Source organism: Haemorhous mexicanus, chromosome 7 (assembly GCF_027477595.1).
Source record: "Haemorhous mexicanus isolate bHaeMex1 chromosome 7, bHaeMex1.pri, whole genome shotgun sequence".
Classification (NCBI taxonomy): Eukaryota; Metazoa; Chordata; class Aves; order Passeriformes; family Fringillidae; genus Haemorhous; species Haemorhous mexicanus.
The window spans coordinates 37,400,033-37,409,390 of record NC_082347.1 but is presented as its reverse complement, the minus strand read 5'-3'; positions in this window follow the sequence as shown (position 1 = coordinate 37,409,390).

Below are 9,358 nucleotides of genomic sequence, written 5' to 3'. Positions count from 1 at the left end.
CTTTTAGTTCATATTGTCATTAGCTGTCCTTCAGATCAGAATGATTTATGAAAATGTCCATGTAGGGAATACTGCCAAGCAAAAATCTTGGCTTCAGGAAAATCTGTTATTAAGATAAGTGAGTCTCTATAGTGTCTGGCTAATCTCAGATGAGACTCCAGGCTCAAGGTCTGTGTGCTCTATTTCAGAAGTTAAAACACTCAAGATGCTTTTCCATTTTCCTGTTCTTCATGTAAGTGCAAACACAGCACTCCTGACTTGTCCAGGTTCCTATCTGCACTGTGCTTCACACACCCAGGAGTACCAAACTAAACATTTGCTCCAGGGTGTTCCACTACAACTGGAAACCATGTAATTGTAGTTACCCAGAGCTGATTTACTCAGAGGGCCTTCCATGTCTGTTTGACTTGACCATGGGCAGCAGAGAGCTCCCTCCCAGCTGCACAGCAGCTCTAGCTCAGGTTGTGCATCACAGCACTGCTGTAATAGAATTGTTATTCACTGTATTAATCAAGCAGATATCTCTGGTGTGTCAGGAAACAACACATCTTGCAGTGAGATCTAAATCAGCTTTCTACCTCCTGAGCACTTTCCCAGGTCACCTGAGCAGGAAAGGCTCTGCTAACCAGGACTGGGAGTTCAGGTGTTTGCTCTGGATGAGTATTGCAGAGAGCTGTCACTGCTGAACCTGGGTGAGTGACGTGCCTGGCACGTGTCGAGTGCTGTGTGGTGAAGCAAGCTCCAGTCCAAATCCTCTGCTGGATGCATTTGAGTCATATAAACACTCCTAATAAATGCAACAAACACAGACTTTCTCAATCCTCAGATTCAAGAGACATGATGAATTTGACCTGCACGATTTCCAACACTTGTTGTTTCATCCAGAGCATCACTGAATAGCCCAGGTCTTCACTGATTTACTTTGAATATCCTGCTCCAGGTGTATGAACCATTTCAACTAAAAGCAAAAAGGTCCCACCTATGAATTACTGTGACCAGAGCTGTACAGATGTTTGCCTTCATGGTTTGTTCAGAATCCTGGAGCTGTTTGTTGGGCCACTGATACAATTGGGGCCTGCCTTTAAGAAAATTAAAGATGCAAAGTGATTGCTAATCTTGTACTAATCTGCCACCTCTGCTCCAGACCACTTCAGACTTGATTTCCAGAGTTTGGTACACAATTTAGGGTAACTGGGGGTGAAGTGGAGAGCAGAGGTAGGTGGATGAAACCATCCACAAATGTCTGATCTCACTCTGACTGCTGCATGCTGCAGACATTGCTTGGCTCTTAGAGCTTGATCATGCCATCTGCTTGTTGGAGTCACAGTAACTGGCAAGTCATTTGATAGATAAATATATTTCCTATGAACTTTAATAGAAAATTCAAAATATTAATAAGAAATTAGAGTGCTAATTGTACTGCTTAAATGGAGAAAAGCTTTTTAAATGTTGCAATCACACTGCAGCTACACTAAAGCTGGGCATTTACAAAGCACCTAATCTGATTTCAAAATTTCAGATTTTTGGATAAAGATTGAGGGGCTACTTCCAGCACAACTTTTACTTTCTTTTCCCTTTTTATTTCCACCTGGAATGAAATTTGTCATAAATCAGGGAGCAAGTCTGTCTGTGAATGCTGCAAAACCAGCTTTAATTTCTATGACCTGTATGCAGCAAAAGCAAAATTCAATTCCAGGCATAGGCTGCAGAAGACAACTTGAATGTAGAGCTACACACTCTCTTAATATGTCATGATGTAACACATGTAAGGTGAATAAATATTTCCAAAACAGGCATTATTGGCTGCTCATTCCCTGTTCTTCCAGTGTCAGTCAGACAGAAGCCTAAGGAGGCAGCTCTTTGGTTTAGGAGTGTCTGGGTCTAACCAGGGAGCAGAACTTTGTCTTCCTCAGACATCAGGAGGATGAAGGAGAGTCGGTCTGAGCCGGTGTTTAATTGCCACAGTGGCCAGCACCCATTAGAATTGAGAGGCTCCCACCTAGTGGATAATCTGCCCTGCTGTACTCCGGGCTGCCACGGTCCAAATGTGCTTGGGAACGTCTGAGTCATTTTTCTGAAGTTTACTGGCAAATCTTGGTCCAAAACAGAATCATTTCCAGATCTGAGGGTGCCCAATAGCAGACACAGTACGGAGCTTGGAAAAAAACAACTGAAAAGGGAGTTTAAAAAGCCTCTTTCATGAGCAAATCGATCCTTTTATGAGCAGAATGTTGCACATGTAAAGGCAGAAGTATTTCTCCAGTTTCTGTGGGTACTGTAGCTGATTTAATTATATTGGTGCTCTGTCCCTAATCATCCCTTCCAAATATTTTTATTCCTTTGAATTGAAGAAGCAGATGCAGAGCTGATAGCATCTCTGGCTCTCTCCCTGGCACAGTGGAGTCTCAAAGGAGGCAACAGACTGAAAAGCAAGAAACAAATGCATGTCCTTTAGTCTCTGCTCCTCCTGGCTCTCCTTGGAGCAGCCTCTGCCTGGGAATTCAGCTTTGGAAGTGCTAGCGTTTCCTAGCCATACAAAGAGCTCTTCAGATCCGTGCCAGGAATGCAACCCCTCCACTTCTTAGGAGTGTGCTTGGCTGCTCAAGGCTGGCTGGCTGATAAGAGCAGTGACAAGGGTTGGAAGGAGCATTAGTGCCTCCCCTCCTTTCTCCTGGGGCTGTTTCCTGCTGAGCTCTCACCCCAGGCCCCCTCCAAAGACATCCCACCGCTGCAGTGCCACAATTGCTGTTTGCCTACCTAGGAAATCCATCACACAGGACAGCTGGATCAGCAGGATGGGCAGAGGTGAGGGGAGGGTTTCTGGACAGTGTTACTCCTCAGTGCATCTGCTGTCTTATCCATGGAGGCATCTACCCATCCACTCAGTGCTGCAAACCAGTCAGAAAAACTAAAAACTAAAACTAAAACCTGAAAACTTAAACCTGAAAACTTAAACCCACACATTCCTTTAATGGGGAATATCACTGTGCCTCTGCTGAAATTTGAACCAGCCAAGAAGCCAGCACAAATCTTCACTGGCACAACAACCTTCAGAGGATGGAGTTATAAACAAAACCATGCTTGCAGGTATCCTCATGCAAAAGTGAGTTTTGCCATGGTGAATTTTAATACAGTCTTCAGCAGTAAAGAAATCCAAGTGGAAGATCCTGGTCTGCATACTCCTGATAAAATCAAAACAACAGCCAGAGGAGGCATTTATAAAATACTACTTATTATAATAATTTTCCTCTGATTTCCTTGCTAACAGAGTTGAGTAAAAACCCCATCTCTAGCAGTGGCTCTGTCTGGTGTTCAGGGCATGGTTTATGTTGGATTGCATGGCCCAGGGGTCCTGCAGCAGGGCCACAGAGGGAAAACCTGCAGGTCAAACTGAGCTGCCACTAACTTCCTTCTTAAATTAGAACTGAAAACTGTAATCTTCAGCTCCTGAGCACATTTCATTTTCTGCCATTCTTGCTGCAGGGTCACCTGATAGGGCAGAGGGGCAGGAAATTGGGGACTCCACTTCTGCTCCAGGGGCTGAGTCACAACTGCATCTCCAGAGATTCAGAGGAAGACAAACCTGGGTAATGCATAAAACCTGGAGTTCAGAGCAGCTGCAGGGAAACACTTTCCAAATTTAATCAATTTTCTGAAACAGAAGATTAGGTGATGCTTATCTGCGTTTACAGAACTGCAATTTTGGTCTGTAGTACCTAAAAGGATTTTTTTCAATCTTTGGCTGATTTACCCAGAACAAAGCTGTTTTCCTTTCCCACTGTTTATATTTCTAAATAGTCCAGGGCACTGGAAAACTAGATTTTTGTTTCTAAGGGCATATTGCAAATTTTCTCATATCTTTCTGAAGTCTCATATTTTGGTTTTGGGTTTTTGTTGTTTTGTTGTTTTTTTTTTTTGGCTGAACATCACCTATGCTGTGGTTTAAATATCAAATCTATTAGAAAAAAAAATGCAGATGGTGCAAAACACAAAAACAGTGGATCTGATTTCTAGAGGTTTATACTGGCATGGAAAGATCCTTGCTAAGCTTTGGGACAGCTCAGCTCTCCTTGTGTTCCCTGGTGCTGGGAATGTGGCCTGGCAGTTAAATGGAGCAGATCACTTCCACTCTTCAGCACATCCTGAGTTGCCAAAATACTCTGCCTTGGCAAGGTGAGAGAGCCAGAGCAGTTTGAGAAGCAGCAGAGTGCTGCCCTGGTTTCTTCTTCCATCCAAAGAAAATCTTTTGAGATTTCTTAATTGTCAGTGATCTTCACTGAGAAGGAAAAATCTTTACTTTTTTTGCCATTGTGTAGAAAAATTTAAATATCATCCCAGAATAATCCCCTGCTTAGGGCAGGCACTGGATTGTGGTTCAAGTCTTGTGGTTCTGACCCAGAACAAAGCCTTTAACCTTTATTTCTTGCAGCCTAGTTCAGCTCTATACCACAGGATCACTGCATGTGGGATTTTTTGTCTTTTGTCTGAGAATTTTACTGGCTCCATGTCTGTGTTTCCTGAAGCCCATCCTGCATTAGGTGCAAATTTTTACTTTGAATTTCTGTTTTAAGCCTTTACCCTCTGCTGCTTTAATCAACAGGAGCAGAACCCAGTTCTGGGGCTGAAGTTCTCTGTGTTTCACCACGGGTTTTTAGGTCCACATCTTCACTGGGAGCAATGCCAAGCCTGAACATCCAGAAAGAACTTGCAGGAGAGGGAGCTGAGCAGTCTGCAGCAATATCAAGCATGCAGCAAGACCCAGCAGAGCAATAAACAGATTAAAATAAAGAATCTTGTATGACGGAGCCCTTGTACTGAGCACACAGTGTGGGATGCTGTGATCTGATAGTGTCTAGACAACACTATCCTACATAACTTTGTTTCCTCTCTAACATACAGCCAGAAGTTTCCCAAAAGAAAATACATGAAGAGAATTTCAGGTTTACAGCCTCACTAGTCAATGAATTCCAGGTGACTTTTGCAAAGAATCCCCACCATGTTTTTACAATACACGTTTATCTGTGTGCATGGCTCTCCTTTTTGCTTGTTCCAGGGCTAAAGTCTCAGAAACAAAATCTTTGTAAGAGGTTGTGCAAGGTTGTGCATTTGTAATATGGTGCATTTATGTGTCAGTGGATGGTGTTTTAATGTACAATCAATCAGAATTTCTTGTTCACCATTATTTAGCATAATTAAACAAAGATGCTGAGTGATTATGAAGTATGCATAATGCACAGAAATACATTTTATAAACAAATAGGTTTGGAATTATATTTCTTTTGTTCTGAGCAGTCAAATAAAGACATGTCTTACACAGCTCTGCTTCATGGTTTTGGTATAACAAACTCTTGAGCTGCAAGAATCAAAGTTTGGGGTAACAGTGATAAGTAGATGTCTCCTGTTAAGAAGTCCAGGGAGTCATGTTCTCTTGGAATATTTTTCTTCAGTTTCACATAAAGATGCTGTGAAGCTTCTGGCTTTTGGAAGCAGCTCCACTTAAGACAGAGGTGATTCAGCCTTCAGAGTTTCTTTTTGTGAACCTCAGGAAGCAACACTGCATCAGTTTGTCTGTGTATTTCCCTCCCTGATTTTGCCAGGCACATTTTCTGCTGTTGGCTCTCTGGGATCCCATCCAAAGCTTTTTCAGAGTTTACACTATGATCAAATAGGAGCAGTGTGACATAACAGAAAGTTTTCTTGTGTTTTAGAATACATGTGTCTTTTCTTGCTGCAAACAAGGAAGCTGACAGATGACAAATCGTGGATGGCATTTGAACTAAACTTCCAGTAGACTGGCAGCGTCTTTATGTTTATTTTTGGTGGAATGACCTTTCCATGTGTAAAGGCTCGAGATGCTTCTTGATTAAGTTAGACTTCCACATGAGAAACTTTCAGCTCAGAGAAATTAGGTGAAATTTTAAGAAAAAGGGTGCTCCCCTGAAACATAAATCTGTAATGAAATTTGCTCTTACTTGTTTTTTGGCTTTTGTTTTGGTTGCTGTCAATTTTTACAACCAGATTTTTGGAAGAGTTGATGTGCTTCATAAACTATGAAAAAAGATAAATTACTCTTCTGGTTTTGACCTACAGGTAAGACTTCTTCCTCTTTGTAAAAGGAAATTGATATCAATATAAAAGAGTATTTTCATGCAGGAAACTGATCCTTCTTCATGTTTTCGCATTTTTGGAAGTTTTAGTTATTTGACAATTCCTTTTCTGCTTACTTATGAATTATTATTTAATTAGTTTACTTTGCTCAGCTCCCATCCTGACCCAGGCCTGGTTTTCTGACCTACCTGTTTTGTGTGAGGGAAGAGCTTTGGCTGTGTCTGTATTGCAAAATTCAAATAGCTCAGACTTTTAGCCCTGTTTCCTTGTCAACCTCCCAGCTAAGTCAGGTAAAACTAAATACATGAAGCATTAGGTTTGGGGGGAGAATAAATATATAAAATAAATAAAAGAAATCAAGATCAGGAGTGGAAAGCATGTTTTCAGGACATGGTTTAAGTTCAGGCTCCTTTCCTGGTTGTATTCCATAATTCTGTCCTACTCCCCAGTTAGCTCACAGGAATCTGGCCAGTCTGACCAGGGGCTGGGTAGCAGTTGTGAGATCTCCAAATTTTGCCCCAGGTATTTTTGTTTCACATTTGAAATTGTCCATATTTGAAGAGTTATTTCAAGTCTCACTGCACCTCCTGTTCTTCAGAAGGATAATTGGATCTGTAAAGAAAGAAAAAAGTCAAAGTAATTAGATTTAAAAGAGGCTGGATATCAAGACTAATCCTCTTGCCATTGAAGTAAAGATGATGAAGAGCAATAAAATGTATTTCAGTCTAGTTTCCTTCTGCCTGCTTCCCATCCGGGCTCTGAGCTCACTGCCCCACATCCTGCAGGGTGAGAACAGTTCCTCAAAGATGCTCTCGGATCCCAGACCCCTCCCCTCCTCTCCCATCCCTTCCTCCTCCCTTCTGGAGAAGCAGCAGTGCCAGAGCAGCACTGGTTCCTACCTCCCAGGACATCCCTATTCCTAATTCTACATTGCTTGTGCTACCTCCCAGGTGGACCTACAGTATCCTGGGGTAATGATTAAAAACTCAAACCTTTCCTGTGTCTTGATTTTCTTCATAAATCTGTAAAATGTGGATTCTGTAGGGAAAAAAAAAAAAAATTAGAAGTGCTTTGATTTCAGAGCTGAAGTGAAGACCAGTCAGGAAACCATCTCTGCAAGATTTCACTGCCACAGCAGAGCTGCCAGACTTGGAATTAAGAAAAAGTTATGCAGGCTAACAATTCTCAGTAGATTAGCTTCTCTGACAGAGATAAATCAAGAGGCAAGTCCAAAACAATTCCTTTGCTGGAGTCAATACCCAGTAAAAACTGTGTATTGTTGTAGCACCTGGACAACTCTCTGAGTTTCCAGCCAGATTTTTACCCACAGAGTGGTGTGGGTAAAACAGAGTGTCCAATCCAAGGAGAGCCAGTTTCTCCAGGAGGATGCTGTGGGAAATGGTGTTAAACTCTTTTCTAAAGTCCAGACAGACAATCCACAGCCTTTCCTCATCCAGGTGTTCTCCCTCTCACAGAAGGAGAAGCAGGTTTTGCCTTTTCCTAATCTCATGTTGGCTGGCTCTGATCCCCCCATTAACAAATCTCAAAAGATGTACTAGTTAGTGAGAAAGCACAGTTGCACAGTGGAGTTTTTTTTCCCCAGAGAATTTCTCCTGAGATCAGTGCTATCCAACACTCTGAATACTGCAGATCCTAAACCCAGTGGAAAAACTTCACCCTCAGTACACACTGGGGGAAGACTCAGTCAGTGTATAATTGCTTTATCTTTATAAAGCAATTTATATATTTATACCCACTTTTTGCAGGGACCTTGAGTATCTCTGAAACTGAAACAAACCTTAGTTTATTTTTTTATTTTTATTGCTGCATTATACAAAAATACATTGCCAGGGGCTTGGCAGTTCAGGCAGTGCAGCACATGCTGATGCTGGTCAGAACTGGGTGCCACAACTCCATTGTCTCACACCAGTCCTGCTGCATCATCTCCTGGAGCTGCAGGCACTGGAAAATGTCACAACACTCCGAGAATTCCTGGCATTTTCTGCCTGTAGACCAACAAAAAATGTCTTTGATGCCCGCTGGACACTGAGATTCCTTACCTGCAGATCTGTGGCTATTCAAAATCCATGCTTAGAGTATTCCACTAATTCCTTACATATCCAAACTGCTTTGGTTTTAGTACATTTTGAGGAGTTTAAAAATAAGAGGTTTTTAAGCCACCTCTCTCTGCACCCTTGTGCTACAAAAACTTCTGTCACAAATGTGTGCCTGGCAACAGTCTTGCATGTTTAAATTAAAGAGAGGAAAACACTACTGTGAGAGCAGCAGGCACGAAAATACTGAGTTTGATAACTATACAAGCAGTTTTCTCTGTGATATTACTATTTGGGAAGAGGGGGAGGTATTTAAGAGTACTTCAATATTCAATATGTGTACAAAGGGATTTTTTTGCAGAGTGAGAGTGTTGTGATTATTCTGCTGTGATTATCCTGTGATTTATTCCAGAGTGAGAGCTGCATGTGAGGATGCTCATCCTCTGCCTGTGCAGAGCTATCCTGATCCATTTCCCGCTGACAATTCCTACCTTGGCTCTCTCGGTGAGCCCTCTAAACCCCACACATCCTTTAATCTTCCCAGTGCTCATGTACACACACACGAATGTGGCACATGAAATCGGAATTCTTGGGAATGACAGGATCAGAGCGCTTTGGGCTGGAAGGGACCTTAAATAACCCCCTGCCACACACAGGGCAGCCTGCTCCAAGCCCACGCAGCCGGGCCATCCTCCTCCCGAGGCTGTCGCTGCCCGCAGTGACACGTCCCGGGGTGGGCCCGCCCGCCGCGGCCATGCGGAATGGCCGGGATGAGCCTCGGGGCACAGCGGGGCGCGGCGTTTGTCCCCCGCACAGGGTGACACCGCGCTCCGGCGCAGCCTTGGCACCCCCGTCCCGCTCGGTGGGTCCGAGGCTGGAGCTGGGATGAGGCCCGGGACCGGGACCGGGACCGGGACCGAGACGAAGCGAATCTTCCCGGGCTGCCGGCGGCCAATCGCGGCGGCCCGGGCGCGCCCCCGCGGCGCCGCTGCCACCGGGCATGCTGGGAGCTGTAGTTCTTTCCCTGTGTCGCGGTGTTCTATGCGGGAGCAGGTGAACTACAACTCCCAGTAGCCTGCGAGGCCCCGCCGCGCCATGCCCGGCCGTGCCTACGATCCCCATCGCGCCCCGCGGGGCCTGGAAGGAGAAGCGGCTCCGGGAGCGCGCGGGGCGGCGCCTGCGCAAAGCGCGGCTTC